This window comes from Callithrix jacchus, chromosome 15, assembly GCF_049354715.1.
Source record: "Callithrix jacchus isolate 240 chromosome 15, calJac240_pri, whole genome shotgun sequence".
NCBI lineage: Eukaryota > Metazoa > Chordata > Mammalia > Primates > Cebidae > Callithrix > Callithrix jacchus.
Window position 1 is genome coordinate 42,425,193 of NC_133516.1, and position 20,456 is coordinate 42,445,648.

At 38.8% G+C, this 20,456-nt stretch overlaps 1 protein-coding gene and 1 long non-coding RNA gene across 20 annotated transcripts in view; both read right to left on the reverse strand.

The window, feature by feature from the left end:
- The window catches only part of FHIT (fragile histidine triad diadenosine triphosphatase), a 1,534,178-nt gene that overhangs the window by 947,969 nt on the left and 565,753 nt on the right, over positions 1-20,456 (reverse strand). The gene's annotated exons all lie outside the window — the stretch shown is intronic.
- LOC144579429 (uncharacterized) overlaps positions 1-20,456 on the reverse strand; it is a 62,023-nt gene that overhangs the window by 6,069 nt on the left and 35,498 nt on the right. The window contains exon 1 of the long non-coding RNA XR_013526913.1: positions 1-20,456. This exon is cut by the window's right edge and continues 35,498 nt beyond it. This is a non-coding gene — a long non-coding RNA (uncharacterized LOC144579429).

The window sequence follows — 20,456 nt, forward strand, 5'->3', positions numbered from 1 at the left end:
CTTTGCCCATTTTTTAAATTGGGTTTATTGTTTGGTTACAAAAATGTTTATATATTCTAGATACAAGTCTCTTATCAGATATCTATGTAAATATTTTATCCCATTATGTGGAGTTTCTTTTTATCTTCTGGATTTTTTCAATGGAAGTACAAAAGGTTTAATGCTGGTGTCTCTTTCCATTTGTTGCTTGTGCTTAAGGCATCATATCTAAAATAAAACACCGTTGCCTAACCAAGGCCATTTGTTATGCTTATGTTTCCTTCTAAGAGTGTTATAGTTTTAGCTTTTACATTTTGGGCCAAGATTCACTGAGATAATCTCTGTATATGAGGTGAGGTAAGGATCCAATTTCATTCTTTTACATGTGGATATCTGGTTGTCCCAGAATCATTTGTTTAAAAGGTTATTTTTTTTAATCACTGAATTGTCTTAGCAGCCCTGTTGAAATTCGGTTGATAGTAAACGTGAGTTTATTTCTGGAATCTCAGTTCTATGCCATTGATCTACATTGTTTTGTCAGTACTACTCTCTTGATCACTGTAGAGTTGCTGTGAGTTCTGAAACCAGGAAATCCTCCAACTGTTGCTTTAGCTATTCTCTGGGTCCCTTGAACTTCTGTACAATTTTAGGATTATGTTGTTAATTTTTACAAAAGTATCTGCTGAGATTTTGATAGGAATTGCATACAACCTTGACAATTTTTGGCATTTTTAACAATAACTCTCCCAATCTGTGAACACAAAATGTCTTGCCAAGTATTTAGATATTCTTTAACTTCTTGCAAATATATGTAAACTAGGAGTTTACATTTTACTTGCTTTTAATTTATTGCCAAGTATTTATTCCTTTTGACGCCCTCTAAGTTGAATTTTCTCAATTTCATTTTCTGATTGTCTTTCACAAATATAGAGATAGAGATGGAATTGGTTTATATATGTTGTTCTTGTACCCTAAAAGCTTGCTCACCTTGTTTATTTCTAATAGGTTTTTAAGTGGATTTAAGATCTACTATATATAAGATCATGCCATTCATGAATAAATGTTTTCTTCTTTTCAAATGTGAATGCAGTTTTTTTCTTGCCTAATTTCCCTGGTTAGAACTAACAGACAATGTTTAATGGAAATGGCAAGAAAGGATATCTGTATCTTCTTCTTTATCTTAGGGGAAAATACTTTTTTTTTCTTTTACTGTTAAATATACAATTATACAAACTGTGGATTTTTAATAATGCTCTTTATCAGATTGAGAAGTATACTATTCTATTTCGTCGAGTGTTTTTATCATGAAGTTTATTTATTCCACAAATAAAAAGCCTGAATAATCCATTTTTCAAATATTCTGTATATTGATATAATTGTGTTGCTTTTATCCTTTATTCTATTGATATGGTATGTTATATTTATTAGTTTTCATACGTTAAACTGATCTTGCATATCTGGGATAAATTCTACATGGCCATGGTACAAAATATGTTGCTGGATCCAGTTTGCTTGTCATTCACTGAGGATTTTTATATCTGTATTGATAAGACCGTTTTCTTGCACTGTCATCCCTGTCTGGTTTGGTTAACAGGATACCATTGGCCTCATAGAATGTATTGAGAATTTTTGGAGAAGTTTCTGAAAAATTGATATTAATTTTTTAAATGTTTGGTAGAATTGACCAGTGAAGCCATCTGGACCTGGACTTTATCTGTGGGTAGTTTTCTTATTATAAAAACTGTAGGTTCAGTCTTTTTACTTTTCAGGGGTTATTCAGGCTTTATGTTTGTGGAATCAGTTTTGTTAGTTTGTATCTTTTTAGGAATTTGTCTATTTTATTCCTGATTTTAATAGTAATTTGAGTCGTCTTTCTTTGCTGCTTGGTCGGTTTAGGTAAAGTTTTCTGTTTTGTTCATCTTTTGAATCAACTCTGGTTATATTTATTCTATTGTTTTCTATTCTCTATTTCATTAATTTCTGTTCCAACCTTTATTATTTTCTTCTGTTTTGTGTGATTTACTCTTTTTACAGTTTATTACGGTAAAACATAGGTTACTGATTTGAAATTTTTTAAAAATACAGGCACTTAAGCTATGTTTCCCTCAAAGCACTATTTTAGTTGCATTTTGTAAGTTGTTATATTGCATGCTCATATTCATTAATCACAAAATTGTTTCTCATTTTCATTGTGATTTTTAAATTGACTATTTAGGAGCGTGTTAATTTCTATTTGCGAGTTTCCAAAAATATTAGATTTTTAATTTCACCTTATTGTGGTTAGAGAATATACTTTATATTATTTCAATCCTTTAAATATATTAAGGCTTGTTTTATGGCCTAGCATGTGGTATATTTAGAAAATGTTCCATGTACACTTGAGAGCAATGGGTATTGAAGGTTTTCTTTATCTCTTTCCCCAATATTTATGTTGTCTGCCTCAATTGGCGTCACATCCAGTTGTTAATGCTGTACTAATTACTGGACACTTATTGAATTGTTTTGAACAATACCCTAGAGGCATAAATTTCTTCACAGTCTGACCCAATTAAATTCAAGGCCCTTTGGGAATTAGTTTTTCAGACCAGTTTTTCCTTCCTCCAGAAAGGCTCTCTTACCTGTATCTTTCTCTGATTCTCTCTGATCATCTAGGTCATCTATTGGTTAGCTTGTTGATTTTATAGAGCTCCCAACCTCCTCTTAATTGCTTATCACCACAATGTCTATTGCTTTGGAGAATAACCTTAGATAGGCCTGACATTCCCCACACAGTTTCAAATGAAATCAATCCTATGAGCTTCAGAGTTCTTATGGACTGCCTCCACCCCTGGCAAAATGTGAGCCTGGAACTCCAGAGCTGGCAGGGAGAGTAATACCTATACTTTTTGAGTAGGGGACTGGTTGGAGGTGGGCACCTCTGGCTTTCTTAGCTTGCTTCTCTCAGCATGGAACCTGCCTATGAGTAAGCTGAGGCAAGCGGGACTAGGACCTCAGTATTTGCAGCCTCCCATTCCTGAGTAGAGCCTCCACCTCATGAGTTGGGGTAGGTAGAAGAAGGTAATTTCTAAACTTTCAGGCCCTCTCACTAAGAACTCAGCCTCTGCAGTTTAGGGCGGAGGAGGTGAGAAATTCCAGTGACCCGTCCTTCAGTGAGATACCATATTCCTTGACTGGAAGCAGAGGAAAAAAGGAACACCATCTCTTTGGCCACATCTGCCCAGAGTGGAGGCTGCATCTCGCAGAGCGACAGGAAAGGGATAGACAGCAGGCTGTGTCTGACATGCCTCATTGTTTTATGGAGAGACTTCAGATTTTCTCACATAAGTGCTTTTTATTTGTTATATTCCATTAGAATAATTTCCAGAGACTTTAAATAATGACTTTCTTTATAATTTTCATCAGTCATGGATGTTTTCTGGGAAATCGTCTGGGGAGCTCCTAATTCTGCCATTCTAGAAACAAAACTCCAAGAAATATCTCTTTAAGCCTCTAAGACTTAGAGTTTGCTTATTATTACAAGACAGCCTCATTTAGCATGATGAAAGCCATGTCTAGTATTCAAGCAGCATTCAAGTCAACTCAAGGAAAATAAAATCCTTTTCCAACTCTATTTTTTTCAGATAGGTTTTTGTCCCTTAAAGCTGAGTAACCATCTCTGGCCAGATTGTAGAATAACGCCCTTTCTGTTTTTCTTTTGTCCTTTCTGCTGTCCCCACTTGATTGCTTTAGTGTATCTATGTAGACTGTCTCTATTAAGAAGTCCCAAGTTACTGTAGGGTACTTGTAATCTTTGTGCCCATTTAAAGATGGCAATCCTAGAATCGCAAGAGCAAGGATACAAAACAGTTTATTCACTCTAGTATTCTCGGAGCCTGAAACTGCCTGGCTAGCCTGACCTTTGATAGCTCCTCCCAAAATGTATTTTTTGAATTAAAGTGTCAGGACCTTGCTCCTGTTCCTTTGCTATACCAGCTGCCCTGGGGATGAAACTGTATGGGAAGGTTGTTTGTCTTATGTTATCTTTCTGAAAGTATCCTCCCAGAGACTGGTTCAATCAGGCACTCTACCTGACTTCTATGTTCTAGAGAATTCTAAGAATAAAGTATTCCAAAATTCTTCTAGCCAGGAGGTCTGACCTCATTTTTGAAGTTATCTCAGCAACCTAAAGGTTGTACTCTGGTATCTTTAACTGATGTGACACAGCTAGTGTGGTTCACTCAGTTTTATAAATGAAAACCAGCATAAAAAATCAACTCCAAAAAACGACACTAATGGACAGAAGGCAAATGACTGAATGATCAGCCTGTACCCTATTTCCCCAGGCAGACTAAAATGCCTACGCAATGCCCTAGTTGATCATAAAGGATATACACTTGTCCTCTTATTTAGAGTTGCAAAAATGCACTCTTTCCAAAACAATCAAAATGCTGTATTAAGGGGCCCATGTCTAGAAGCCCTAGAAAATTCCTGAAATAGTAACACAAAAAAGAAGTCACTGTACCACCACCACGAGGCTCTCTGGGAACTAATTTTGTTCCAGATGCAGAAGACATTTAAACCAGCATTCTTCTTAGCAGTGTCTGCCTGCTATGTGATGGCATCCTAAGGATGCCTTAGGCCATCCCTGAGACTCTGCCAGGCCCCTACATTCACTTAACACTTACAGTTGAACTTTGCCAGTAAACCCAGCTCATCTAGACCTCTAGCTTTCTAATACTCCCTCTCACCGAAGACTGACCCACCCCTTGTCCTATCTTGACTACACTCCGGTTTATACAGAGTAATTAATTCACTGGTTAATTGATGAATTCAATTAAATCAATGTCTTACCTGAGTCCCTGTTAGGATTCTTTAACCTTTTTGGAAAATTGTCACGTGTCAGATTTACTCTTTCTTCCCAGGACATTTAAAAGAAAAAAAAAAAAAAAAAGGCAGCACAGAAAGAACTGGGTAGAAAACCGCTCTCAATCTCTGCCCTCTTGGTATCAGCTTTGAGACACCTGGCCAAGTACAGCCTGTGCTAAGTTTCAAAGAAGAGGCAGATAACTTTGAAGATTTTATTTCACAGGGGACAAAAGATAAAAGTCTCTGTCAAGTTGTCATTAGATGCTTAATGCTATTCTTGGTGGGGAGCTTGAGGCGCCCCTCCTCCTCTGTAGACTTCTAGCAGATTAGGTTTCGGAGCTTTAATTTGAGGAAGGATTTACAGCTGTGAAGAGGTATAATATCATTTTGATTTGGGTTGTACCAGGCTGGGGAAGCCAGATTACATTTGTATGAAACTGTATTAGACGATATGACTGAAACCAACAAAATCAAATAAAGGGAAAAATTTCCAGAGAGCCTAAAAACAGGAGCCTGCCTTTCCAACACCTGTGCATTGTTTTACTATTATTCTGATTTACCCCAAGGGGATCAACGCAGAGGGAGATGGCAACAAGGACCATGCTTGTTGGACCTGTCCATTCATCACTCCATTATCAACCTAACCCAGGGGCCCATCCCCTAGACCAAGAGGGAAAAAAAATTAACCCTTAGAGAAGTGGGAAGGTGGCAGAGGGAGGGGAGAGAACTTTATGAAAAATACTCTTCTTTCATCTCTGGAAGCACTGTCTAATTCAGAGTCTCAAAGAAATCCATCAAATTGTCTCGCCGGGCCTCGGTCCATCCACCGCCACCATATGTTACCATGTGCATTTGTCACACGGCATCCCCAGATAATGACTTAGGTGGGGAGTGTGCCTTTCCTCTGCAACAATCTTAATGCTATTTTAAAATCCAACTCTCCTCATTTGCACGGCAAACAGTAAATCACTTCGAGTATCACAAAAAAAAAAGCAGTTTCTTTTGAGATGAAGCATGAATAAAAGAGTTAGCTGTAGTTTGTGCTACACAGCTACACAGAACTGGGCAGACTACCAGCATCTTCTGGTGGGATTTAGAGATGGATACATGAAACACCACAGGTAGGACTCTTCAAATTGCAATTCTTTTTGTGTCAGTCTCTAGATTCCACTGGAATGTGTTGTCTTGGCTGGGAAGAATTTGGAAAAGCATGCTGCTTTGTTTTAATCGCTACTGCCAAGTTCCAAAAATGGGGGAGAATCATGAAGACAGTCACAGACATCTTCAGGGGTTACCTAATTCTTAAATGATGGACTCCTCTTAGAGTGGTTAGTGGTGAAAGAGCAAATGACGTATGAGAACGATTCTTCTGATTTCTGCCCGGAGTTCTATTCACTCAGTTGCCATAGGGGATAGAAGAAATAGAAGAACCAGGTTTCCCTAGGAACTACTTTTAGCACATGCCGTGTTTTTACACCTGTACTTCTCTTCTGACAAATAAAACAACTATCTTAGCTCCAAGTCGACATGGGCCCATTACCAAGGGGCTCCATGTCTTTTGTTTCTGTAGTAAAGATGACTTGAATACAGAATAGGTGTTGTAGGAAAGTGCCTCTCTTCCAAAAGCTGGCAGATGACAGTTTCCTCAGGGACATAAAATGGTGACAAAGGCACAGAATATAATTTAGTGCTGACTTCCAGGTCTGGCTCACGAATAAAACTCATCAGATAAAAATTCGGCCAAAATCTGATTGCTCCAAAAAATACCTTGGAGATAAGTTTTCTATAACAAGCTAACAGCCATAATTTGTACCTAATTCCAAAAATCATGAGGACATACTTGTTAGTATCTTTATCTTATTCTCAATTAATCAATAAACCTTAATGTAAATATATTTTCTTAAATTCCCTGTCACCGAGGAAAGGCTTAAAAACTAAAGTTCTTTTGAGAATGGATTCTCAGATAATACAACAGAGGTTATTTCTAGACCCAGAGGAGATGACACAACATAGCTTCTCCAGCCTCTGGGCACTGAGTAAGTTATCAATAACGCAGAACCTTGAAATCTGACACAGAACTCCTTCAGAGGTGGGTACCCTGTGAGCAAGAGAGAACAGAGAAAAAGGAGCAAGGAGGGGAGATCATAAAAACATGCTGTGGACACTTCTTGGGGTGTTAGTTTCCTTCTACGCAAAATCCAAGCACAAATTGCCATGAGCCTGAATGAAAAGTCTGTAATAAATCAAATAACCTGTAACGAAATTTAATAAAAAGAAATGTGCCAAAATATCCTCAAAGAGTTTATTCACACTAGGGAGGCAATAGTTAAGAATATGAGACCTGGGTCAAACCACCCAATTCCACATCCCGATTGCACCATGAACTAGCTGTGTGCTCTTGAGCAAGTGACTTAGCCCCCAGCTTCCCTACATGTGTGAGAGGAATGACGAAAGCTCCACAACTACTGCAAAAGCTGAATCAAATATTATGTGTAAAGCTTTCAGCACAACACCTGCCCCCACAGTAGACACAATAAACATTAGAAATACAATGAATTTCTATATTTAAGTATAAACAGATCTGCGTGGAACATTTCTGACTTGAGAAGCTAAAAGTCATGGACCAAAAAGGTTATACAAAAGATGGTGTTATGTGATGCCCCTTGGATTTAATATAAGAAGCCAAATAAACCAGTCCAAATTTAGAAAAATCCTTAGAGCTATTCTGCGGTGACCATGTCTGCTGTGTCTGCCATCACTTGGGAAAAGAAAATGTATGCTCGCATTCTAGAGAGCTGTTAGGAAATGCTAGCTGACCCTTAACAAACCTTCAGCCTCCCCAGGAACACAGTTAGGCAGCTTAATTTGGGTAAGCGAGGAGAAAGCCTGAGCCCATACCCAAGCGCTGCCTGGTTTCCATCTGCGCTATTTAACCACAAGCCACAGCTCTCCTCTGCTGACACCAAACCCAGCTGCCAGGGAAAGGTTTCAGACCCACAGTGGTGTCCCAACAGTTTCCAGTTCAGTGGAAATCTGGGGAACACACAGGCTCACAGCATGTGATTTCTTCATATTTCATCAGTTTTCAGGTTTTAAACAATTTTAACCTTCTCTCTGGACACATAGCTGCTGCACCGTAAGTAGAAATCACTGGACTTTGAGTAATATAAGCCTGTTTCATGTTTCTGGGTGGGCATCTCATTGGCACTGTGACCTTGGCCATGTCCTGACATCTCTGAGCTTCACTTTCCTCATCTGTAAAATGGGTAAAAGCTAATTTCACTGAGTTCTGGGGACGCATGCATGTTTGACAGGTGCCTAGGTAGATGCTATTAGTCTCAACTCATTTGCTGTCCTGAAATTAGATGGGTTGCCCGTCTACTCTCATACCACTCAACAACAACAAAAACACACACACAAAAAAAAAAAAAAGAAAGAAAAACTTTTCAAAAGCTAACTAACTTAACCAGGAGAGGAAGAAAGAAAATTCGCCACTACATAAATTGGCTAGGGGCAAAGCAAGAAGCTGCCTGAGTCGAGCAGTTGGCTTCCCACAATTTATTCTTTAGTAACTTCTGTAATATTTCTGAGGCACATCAAAGGACAATAACAGCCCAGTGTTGGTAATCCCTCTCACTTATAAAAACTTTCATTACAGAGTGTTAAAGGCATCACTCTGCTTGAGAAATAGGAATCAATAGACATTGGCCTTTTTTCTTCTTTTCTAACCTGGGGTAATAGCACCAGTGTTTTTTCTCCAGTAACGCAGTGCTGTGTGGCCAAAGTTTCCTCTGATGCTGCAGACAAGCAGCAAGATGAAAAATCTTTGATAAATGAGAAGGAGGAAAGAAGTTTGGGGAAATACCTCTCTGTGTTAGAAACCCAAAGTGTTTCTAATTCACCCTAAATGCTGCTTATGAATATTGACTTAGACATGCATTTAAAAGTCACAGGGATTTGTTTTAACTTGGTTTCTTTTGCATTCCCATATGGAAAATATTTTAAGGATGGGGTCTCACTATATTGCCCCAGCTGTAGTGCAGTGGCTATTCACAGGTATCATCACCACATACAACAGCCTCAAACACCTGGACTCAAGCAATCCTAGCACCTCAGCCTCCTCAATAGCTAGAGCTACAGCACGCACCACCACGCCCAACCTGTAACAGATTTTAACTGAAAAATATTTCCAATAAGCACTCCAAGAGCAGGATAATTTTGGAATACTGCATCAGATCTTAGGGACACAAACTAAAAAGACATTCCTTAATTGATTTTTCTTTATTATCTATAATGCAATTGTTAGAGTCAAATAGACAATTACTTGCAGAATTTTAAAATTTGGACTATTTGTTCCTCGGAAAGATTACTCTAAGTTCTTTAAAAAGCAAGAATCGACATATTTTTCTCTTTAATATGAACATATGAAGATCAAAGGCTACTATAGCATCTCCCTCGTAAACCACATCTTGCCAAAGCCCGTGAATGGACCTTGCCTCCCTTCAATGAACCACTTCATGGCATTTGGCCAGTTGGCCACTCCCCTCCTTCATAAGCCATTTTCTTGCATATAAACCCCCCAACCACACTATCTTCACCCCACCTGTCCTACTGGCTCCATTTGTCTTCATAGTTTTATAGGGATATAAGCCATTTATTTGTGTGTATGTTTGTTATCTGACTTCATAATTCATGCCTAGAAATTCCTGGCCAATAGCAGACACTCCATAAATATTTGTTGCCTGACTCTTAGTATTTTCTCTTGACAGATGGACTAAGCTCAGAGGAGTGAAGCCACTTGCCTAAGACTGCATAGGAAGTGGCTGAGTCAGGATTTCAACTCTGAGCCCATGCTTGTGACCTTTAAACAATAGAAAGAGCAGCCTCAGGATAAATGTCTCAGAGCAGGGTTGACAAACTTTTCTCCTAAAGTGGCAGATAGCAAATATTTCCACCTTTGTGAGCCACATATGTATACTCTCTTGCATTTTTTAAAAAGAACACTTTAAATACATAAATCTACTATTAGCTCAAAGAGACATACACACAGGCTAAAGTTGAATTTGGTCTTAGTTTTTCAACCCCCACTCAAAAAAATAGGAGCATTATCTACTGGATTCATGACTTTAACCCAGGCACAAGAATCCTATGCAGAATCAATGAAGCTTTGAAGAATGAATGAATTTTACCTCCATCCTCTAGACAACAAGATCCTCAAGGTTAAATAAAGATCAGTCTTGGGCATGCCTTGCAGTTAAAATGGTTCACGTTCCACAAAAGGGAGCTGGATAAATTCCTATGGACGAATACAATGATCAAGAGGAGGAGGAACTTAACAGGATTCTTATGTAGAAAGTGAAAATAATGCAAGACCAAGAGTGGCAAAATGCTGAAAAAAATCTAGGTTATTCTTTTTCCAATTAAGAGGCTCCAAGCCCCCTATGAAGTAAGCAGTCATCACCAGAAGTGAGAGGAGAAAAGTAACTGCTCTCACCTTGCCAGCATCCTGTGCTCCTGCCCTGCTGAGACTGTCTTTTGGCTACTACATAAAAAGCCAAAAAAGTGAGTCCTTCACAGCATGGGGATACTTTTAGCTGTTGGACATGGGTAAGTTTTCTCTTGGTCTTTTATATGATCATTCACAGAAAGGGACATCCTGTGACCTCATTTTCACTCTAAAGCAACAGAGGAAGCCAAGGGGCTTCCTGACTCTGGGTTCTATAGAAACCCTCATTTGATGGCATCTTTCTCCTCCTCTGAGGACAAGTCATGGAGGGTGGAGGGGGCATTATTCCATTTCCAGGATGGGTGGATCTCCTTGGGAAGCAGCTGCTGTCTGGGAATCCTGGCAGCACCAGGGGTAGAGAGGAAGAGAAGCTCAACCCTCTGAGCCACTGAAAAAGAGTCCCCTTCATTAAAACTAGTTCTCAAGGGAAAGGTGCTTAGGTGAAAAGAAAAGTGACTCAGCAAAATGCATATGACACTTGGATAGGAGACATCTCAGTATGGCCACTTAGATAGCACCACTTTGAAGCAGTCATTTTGATTGTGGTACGAACCTACTGGGAATTTTAGTAGAAGTTAGAGAATTACCTAAGGAAATGCTTTTTTATAAAAATAATTTATATTTGCCAGTTTGTCTTTCATCTCTCCTGTTAAAGATATGAGCTATTCCTTCCTGTCTTATACCACTGCATCTCTAATGCCCAACATGGTACCTCACATATAGGAACGGTATGATATGTATTAAACAGCTACTATGACCATCACTACTATTGCTTACCTTAGGTACATAACAATTTGCTGAAAAAATGAGCTGGTACCATCACTACTCCCATTATTGCCACATAGTTATTATTATCACCATAATTTTTCCTATTGGCTCTCTATCGTAAAGCCAACGGGGCAAGCATTATGCCTAGATTTTAATTATCATTCCCATTTCATAGATGGGAACACTGAGACACAGAGAAGTATCCTAAAATCTACATACAATATGCGGTAAAAAATTGAACTATGTTATTATTGCTGGTCTTGTTATACGTAAATTTTTGGTGTCGCAAAAGAAATAGCACTTGAATATAAATTTTCTCAGCAAGGTAATTTTTACTTCTATAGATTCTATAGAAGGGTACATCTCACAGATGGAGCAATGGCAATCACATACCTGAATGAGGGAGGAGAATAGGGTTCTTATCCCTGACACAGATAGCCCCTACTGCTGTGTCATTCCCCTACTGGCTAGGGTTGGACAACACAGTTGAAGCTGATTCCAATTGGCTATTTTAAAGCGAGCAGGGGTATGAGCCAGATTGGTAGGGTGAGCAGTTTGGTGGGAAGGACAGTTACAGAACAGGTAACTAAAGGTGACTCAGTTCAAAGCAGGTGACCAGAAGAACCGATGTGAACTACTGATTAGAACTGGTGGGAAAATAATTTACTAAAACTAGGGGCAAGAGGGCAAAGAGAACCAAGAAGTTAAACTTTAAATTGGAGAACAAAGAACATGGGAGCGGAACATGCTGATACATTGGTTATTTGGAGAGGATCTCAGAACTCATTGGACTTAACAATTTACAGGCTAAAACCTTTGAAGAGAAATTTATTATAACCTACATTGTCAAGTAAACTGGGAGAAATGAATAGGCTGAGAGACAAGGATAATGTTGTACTTAGTGCCTGTATTTTGGATTTTCAAGCATTTCTTTTCATTGAAAGGGACCAGGGATCTTTAAAGAAATGACTCATTCCCGATCTGCTCCAGGAAATAGACATGATGAATTGGCAAAGTTTGTTGTGGAAAGCTATCAAAACCTACTAGAGTAATGTCAAAAGGACTTGGAGCTAACTTGAAAGGGGCTCCCACTGGCCAAGACAAATCAATTTCAATAAAAACAATGAAAATAGTAGAATGAAATAGATCAAATACATATAAATCCAAGCATTTCTTAAGAGTAAAAATCACTGGCCACCCTTAGAAGTTGCCAGGACACCAACTTACGATTTAGAAAATATTAACAAAAAGAAACTAAGGGAAATTAAACACTTACTCTGCCTTTCCTGTATGAACAACCTTTTAAAGTAACCACACAGACATTAAAGGAACATTTTTCCTTATAGAGGAATCACAGGTAATAAAAGCAGGATGAATGACAGATTTAGAAAATCATCATTTCACAGCTCTTAATAAAGTACTGGGTCTAGGCAACCACCATTCATAGCTGCAAAACCATTGCCTTCGAACTTGTTGGGAAACTTGATATTTAAGGCATCAGACTGGTAACACGTGAATCTATGATCAATCCTAACCTAACTGAAAGTGGAATAATCGGACATTACATCAGTGGTTCCCACACTTTGCAGCAATTAGAATCACTTGGGGAGCTCGTAAAAATCCTGATGTTCAGATCATGTACCAAATCAATCAAGTCAGAATGTCTGGAGTATAAAACACTAGTAATTTTAATTTGAGATGCTTTAGGTGATTCCACTGTGGAGCAAAGTTCGGGAACCATTTCATTTTATGGCTCATGATGTGATGCTCCCTATGATATATTAATGTTACTATCATAGGGAGATATATTAACCTCATAGGATGTGTAATCTTTAGATATAACTAAATATTTATCAGAAACAGAAGACAAACACATTTAAGAATGACTACAAAAATATCAATCAGATATCCAGTGTGTGAAGTATTTAAAGAGGGTACGAATCGCTTATCTTTTCAGCAAACAAATAGCATTTTAAAAAAATGGTGTGTGGGGGGTGAGGATGGAAGGTTTTTCTTAAAACATGACCAGAAAAGTTATGCTTCTGGCTATGAATAACTTCATACATCAGACTAATCCTCCTGCAGAAAATAAGTGATACGGCATAAATTAAAACAAAAAAACAAGTGAGCTGTTCAAAAGCATTCGAGAACCACAAAGGCATGCAGGATTCAAGCATCCTAGATGCTGCAGGGAAAGAAAGCCCACTGACGTGAGCTCTATGTTTAAAGCAACTTCGTGTCCTAAGGACATCTGCGGATTTCGATTGTCTGGGAGTAAAACAACTAGAAAGCAGCAGGTAGGGCTTGAAGCAATTTCTGAGCTAGAGAGAAATTTGGAAGTTAAGGGCTATAGAAGCAGCAGCAAGAACTTGAGGGACTAAGATTTGTGAGAATGGTAAACCACAGAAAAGTGAGCCCAATACTCCTAATGTAATTTCCCCTTGAGACATTTTCAAATTCCTAAACCGCAAATATATGAAGCAAGAGACCAAGAAACTAAGCAAAAATCAGTGCTAAGACCAAAAACTAAGGAGCCATTTCATCAGTCTAACAGTGTTGGGGAGACAGACAAAATCACAGTTTAGAATCCACTAAGGACACAGGGCCATCATAAACACCCCAGACTTTCCTTTGTGAAACTCAAAGGCCTTGACTTGTTAGGACAAACCAGAAATAGACCAGGGAATTGGAAAAGTATCGTTTCTGGATTAAATCAATATAACTTGCTCATACCGTATCCACCTGCCAGAACGTTAACATCTCTCTGCAAGAAGATAAAATCTACATTAAAACACTAAAAGGAACTAAAGAACGTTATTTGGGCAGAATAAAAATTTCCCAGATGAAAGCATAGAAGAAAGAGTACTAGGTAAATTGGGGTAAGTGCCACTCTAAGGTTTTAATCAAGAGAAATGAAAACATGTCCCCACAAATATCTATACATAAGCAACTTTATTCATAATAATCTAAACTTGTAATCAACCCATATGTATACCAACTGAATGGATACACAAAATGTGGAATAACCGTACAATGGAATGCTATTCTGAAATAAGAAGGAACATTAACACATGCAACCACCATTCTCCAAGTGATTATGTTCACTAAAGGAAGTCAGACACAAGGGAGTTCATATTAAGAGTCAATTCATTAAAAATTCTAGAAAATGCAAAATAACTGCTAGTAACAGAAAATAAAATTGATGTTTGCCTGAGAGCCTGGAGTAAGAGGAGGAAATGTCTACAGTGTGGCACAAGGAAAGTTTTAGGGGTGGTAGAAATGTTCTGTATCTTGATTCTGGTGGTGGACTCATGGGTGTATCCCTCTTAAAACTTACTGGACTATAAATTTTACATGGGCACAGTTTATTATATACCCATTATATCCCCAATAAGTTTTTTCCCAAAAGACAGCTGAAATTTCCCAAAGACGATCAAAAAGATAAAATGCTGTATTATTCAATTTTTATAAAGTTCAAAACAGATAAAACCAATCTATGATTATTAAAATAGTGCATATGTTGTGGGCAGGTGTTCACTTAGTGACCAGGAAACCTCAGGATGCTAGTGATATTTTCTACATCTTTGAGAAGTTGTTACATGGGATGTTTATTTCAGAAACATTTACTGAGCTACACACTTAAAATGTGTGTACTTTCGCTGTTTGTTATACTTCAATAAGAAAATTTAAAGGTGAAGGATGGGTAGAAATTAAAGGAAATCTAAGAGACACAGCAACCAAAGGCAGCGCATGGATGTCGTATGGCTTAAGATTTTGAAAACTCAGCTGAAAAAGATGTGAGGAAATAAATGAAAATCAAACATGGACTATTTATCATCTATTAAAGAATGCTTGTTTTATTGCATGTACTGTGGTTACATTTAAAGTCCTTATCTGCTAAATAAACATAGTAAAGTATTTATAGGTGAAATAATTGAATAGGATTTGCTTTAAACATCAGCAAAAAATAATAAAAAAGGAAAGGAAAAGAAAAACACAGGCCAGTTGGGGTGGCTCACACCTGTAATCCTAGAACTTTGGGAGGTAAAGCGGGTGGATCACCTGAGGTCAGGAGTTTGAGATCATGGTGAAACCCTGTCTCTACCAAAAATACAAAAAAAAAAAAAAATAGCCAGGTATGGTGGTGGGCACTGGTAACCCCAGCTACTCAGGAGGCTGAGGCAGGAGAATTGCTTAAACCTGGGAGGTAGAGGTTGCCATAAGCTGTGATTGTACCATTGTGCTCCATTCTGAGAAACGAGTGAAATTCCATTTCAAAAAAAAAAGAAAAACACATGTGCTCAAAGATAGGTTGATCATCATGGAAGTTGAATGCAGACACAAGAGAATCCATAACATTCTCTTGAATTTCACATATACATATTTTTACAAAGCAAAAATGCAATTCAAGTGAAGGTGAGGTTCAAGGATGAGGTAAACGGCCCAGAAGGGTGTGAAGACATCTATTATGCCTATGACCTGTATTCTGTTCTTTGGACTCTGAAGATTAAAATATCCACAGCATCAAAATGGCTATGTCAAAATGTGCTGCTTCAGAATACACATGGCAAGAGATTTCTCAGGGACCCAGAAACATGACAAGCATGAAAAGAATGAAATTTAAGAGAGTCCAATTAGGTCCTGAATGACAGCCAGGCAGATATATTATGACAAACAGTGCCCTTCCTTTCTCCAGAGACTGATCTATTTTGAGCCCAAAGAGAAGAAAGTGAGTTTATATAATCCCGGGAATTTCACCTTCCTCCTTCTTGTCCCTAGTTATCTCAATCTGAAGCCTACTCAGGTTATGGAAGGGAGAGAATAACAGCAGAGAATAATGGCAGCAAAAAAACAGATTCTGATGGTATCAGTCAGAATTCTGGAAGGACACAGACTTATCTGAAACTTTAAGGAGAAAAACTATTTTCAGAGGTGGAGGCTGGGTTACAAGGTAAGGATTTGAAGCACCTGGGACTAGCTAAAGCAGAATGCCTTAGTATCCTGGGCCTAAAAAAGCAAAGCAAAGGAACATGTTACCAGAGCCTGTGAGGTAAAGGTGGGTGGAGTAGGGGTGGGGATGGGGTGTGGGACAACTATCGCCACAGCTGCAGTCTTGAAGGGACACACACCCTGCAAAACATGATGAGAAACATTTTCGGGGAGTAAACATCCCCCACCTCTCTCTCTGCCCATGGCCTCTCTTTCCAGGATCTCCCATTGACAGAGCCAAACTGGAAGCCCAGGTGATACAATCAACCTCCTGAGTCAACAAGCAGTGTAGATAAGGTTGCCTAACAGACTAGGAAGGTGGGGGATGGAGAATTACCAACACACACCCCCAAAGTGTGATTTACACCACACCAGAATAGGTAAGATCTTCAAAACCACAATTAATTAAAACTGATGGCCATTTGGCAAAATCTAATTCATTCAGACCCATGGTTGCAGATCCCTAATTTAAACTGAACTGAGTATTTCTAAGCATTTCACAAGAGGCCTGAGGACAATGAATGATAACAGATTCTTTATCTACACACACACACACACACCCCATAGGGGAAATGTTAAGGAGCTACTCATGCTTTCTCAACTTTATAAGACAAAAATCTTGCCTTTTAAGTTAAAAATGACCAAAGCAAATGCACAAAAAAGTGGAGAAAGGTTGTTGCATTTTCCATTGGGTTTTAATCATCACTCTATGAAAAGAGAAGAGTTCAAAGCAAAGTCATTATTGACTTTGGAAACAACTCCAAGAGCAGATGGGAGGGGAGCATCGATGTGCTAGTTCTGTTATAATCTAGCCTGGCTGTCTCTGTGCCTGGCAGATAGTTAGGGCTGACATTTTCACTTTTGATGAGCTTTTATGGACTCTGCAGAGGTTTCCTGCTGGATTCTTCTCTCACACAGCTCATTAGATCCCCCTCGCTGCCTGCCCCCACCCAGCCCCCCACCCCTGCCGCAGCAGCCAATACCACCTTCCCCAGCCCCAGGTCATCTAGGCATCTGCCTTGGACCTCATACGCTGCTTTTCCATGACTCCTTCAGTTACTATATTGAAGTAGATCAAAAACAACCCCATGTTGGCCCTCTCCTTTGCACAGTCCAGAACTGATCCCCAGGAAACACACACATCTCACGCCCTGACAAAAGCTGGGAAATACTGGCCACTTCCCAAGCAGTGACATTCCTACTCTACCACCCAAGCAGTTGGCCAGCCCCTCTATTCCTGGCCTTCCAGTGTCTTAGGGTGAATCTCAAATGCATGGTACCTCTAAACTTCCCAGGCTTAATGCAGGCACAAGCCTCTGGTTTTCCAACTGCAAGAAAACAATTCAGAGCTTTCTGATTAGTCCTCTTAGTGACTCCCGCTGGGATTTCGAGTTACAAGACAACACCCTACTTCTTCCCAAGATGGTAATGATGACTCAATACATGGCCACAGTTCTCTCTACAGAGAGGTCTTGTCTAGTCTCCTTTGGACTCTTATGTACACAAAAGCCATAGACGAGGATAATCTTTCTATGCGAGGTAGTGTCTTGATAGCTGTATTATGGGTGCCTCTGTGAAAACAGACAAGACCACCATTCTAACATCCTATTACCTACATCACACACATGTCTATCTGTGTATGTGATACTTTATTATACAGTTTCTATAACGACTTCAAATAGTTAAGAGTGCTATAAGAGCCACCACACTCCCCAGTTCAATTATAATCTCCAGCTCTCACTGATCACTGCTGATTTGGTTATAAATGACTTCACAACCAAAAGCTTACCTTGAGAATTTTTCAATCCATATGTTCCCAGATTCAAATAAATAAAACCTACTTGAAATGTGTGGACTTAAAATAGTCTTCTAACACATTCCTCACACATTAAATTACTCTCAAATAACTAGCTATTGGTGACATTCCTGATAGTGCCCTAGATTTTTCAACTTGTGCAAGAGCCCAGATGGTCAGAAAGAACTTTACCAAATTTGGTTACTTGTTTTTAATGGAAGGATTTTAAATATTCTTTTAATCGTCTCAGAGTGGCATTTAAAGACTACTTAACAGTATTTGCAACTAGGAGAACAGATAATTACCAGAGTAAGCTAGCAAATTCCCACTGCTTATAACCTGAAATGGGAAGTAATGCATGATCAAGAATGTAAAAAATTACTTATATAGTATATATACACACATTTTAAAATCATCGAGTGAGCAAAATGGCATTAAATCTGGTTAATTCTGCCAATGTCCATTTGAAAAAGAATCGTGTAAATTGTCTAAGAAAAAAATTCTCTCAGAGTTAAGTCAGATCCCTAATCATATCATCCTTTATCTAAGACTGTCAAAAATAAAACATGTTGGATCTATTCACAATAAAATATGACATTTTCAGATTGAATTTCCTACAATATATTTTTTTATCCATTATGCTCACAGATCAAAAGTGACTAGATCCATCAGCCAAAAAGAGTTGCTAAGAACTTTATAAAAATGACAATTCTGATTTTTTGGGGGGGGTGGAGCCACTTCTTTATGATGAGGGGAGTTACAAAAAAATGAAAAAGTTTTTTTTTGAAAAAACAACCTGGCTGGATGTGGCGTCTCACACCTGTAATCCCAGCACTTTGGGAGGCCGAGGAGGGTGGAACACGAGGTCAAGAGATTGAGACCATCCTGGCCAACATGGTGAAAACCCACCTCTACTAAAAGCACAAAAAATAAGTGTGGTGGAGCGTGTCTGTAGTCCCAGCTACTCGGGAGGCTGAGGCAGGAGAATTGCTTGAAACCGAAAAATGGAAGTTGCAGTGAGCTGGGATTGCACCACTGCACTCCAGCCTGGTGATAGAGCGAGGCTCTGTCAAGAAAGAAAGAAAAAGAAAGGGTGTGTGTGGGGGGGGGGGGGAGAGGAGAGAGAGGAGAGAGACTTACCAGTATTATTAGAGAACAGAGTTGAAATGGTGTTACTCATAGTAATTGGTTCTAAGGGTAAAAGTAGAGGGAGAAAAAAAAGAAAACTGTAAAGAATCTGATTATTTCACTCTCTTCACCTGGCCTTAATTCAAATCAGAGCACTTTTCCCACCTGCATTACTTCAAACAATTTAACAGAAAAGGAAGGGAAAACGTGTATTAAGTAACCCAGAGCATATAGAGCGAAACTGCAATGTTATCATTCAGCAATTACAATACTCTAGTTTATTTTTAAAATAGCTCAGAATTGGCAATGCTCAAGAAGTGGTCCTAAATACAGCAAGAGAGCTCTTCGTTTAATGCAACACAGATTGTACCTAACAGCTTCCTCTGCTACTTCATATCTTTCTTTCATATCCCCACATAGCCCTCCAAAGAAATATACCTTTAGCAATGAACACTAGGAAATCATATCCCTGTGGAAAGGCATGGAAGAGTCTACTCTCTTTACTTTCTTTAGCATAAGGCAGAAAATATTTCTTACAGGGTAGCCATCCAATACCTAAGCACTTTTAAATACTCTACAGCAGGTAAGTTAATGGTTTTTGGAAGGGTGGGAGTTAAAAGCAACGCAGAAGGTCATACTGGGGTCAGAGACCAGACTTTTCTCCAAAGTTAAAGCTTTAGAATTAAGGTCCTGCAATTCTGAAGAGCTCGGAGGTAAGGAAACCATGTTGAAAATGTGAAAATAAGATTTAGAGAGATGAAGTGACCTGCCCAAGGCCTCCTGGAAAGGAGAGACTCCACTACTGGAGGCCCTCAGGTCCGGGTTTCTTTCCACTTAACCACGCTGTCCCTGGTTGTCCTCTCCTCTGCACCTTGATCTGACAAATGCTCAAAGCATTACTTAAAATAGTTCTCTGCTCAAAATAACAAGGGCTTGCCAAAAGAAGAAAAACGCTTTGAAATATAGATTTCAATTAACTGCCTCTGATTGCTGGATAACTCTTCAAGTCTCCCAGAAACGGATTCCAGCAGTATGTTATTTATTTATAACCAACCTGTGTTCCAAAAATAACTTGATATGTTTTACAGAAATATGTAGAATACATACAATGCAGAAAATTATTGCAAAGGAGAAAACAGGATGGGAAAAGCTAGCCTATTAAAAGTGCCCATAGTAGGATATCATGGAGAGGGAAAGCAAGCATCAATATTCTAAAAGTAATCTCAGGGATTCATACACCAAGAAAGCAATTCATATACGTGGTGGTTTAACAGCAAACATTATAATCAATGCAGTAAGAGTGACCCAGCAGAAATACATTGCGAGTTGAAATAAAATGTTAACAAGAGTTTGCGGGAGGGATAAAACACGAAATTCCGGATAATATCTCAAAATGCAGGATTTGGACTTCTGAAGTAGGTTACTCCTAAGCCTTCAAGCTCAGGA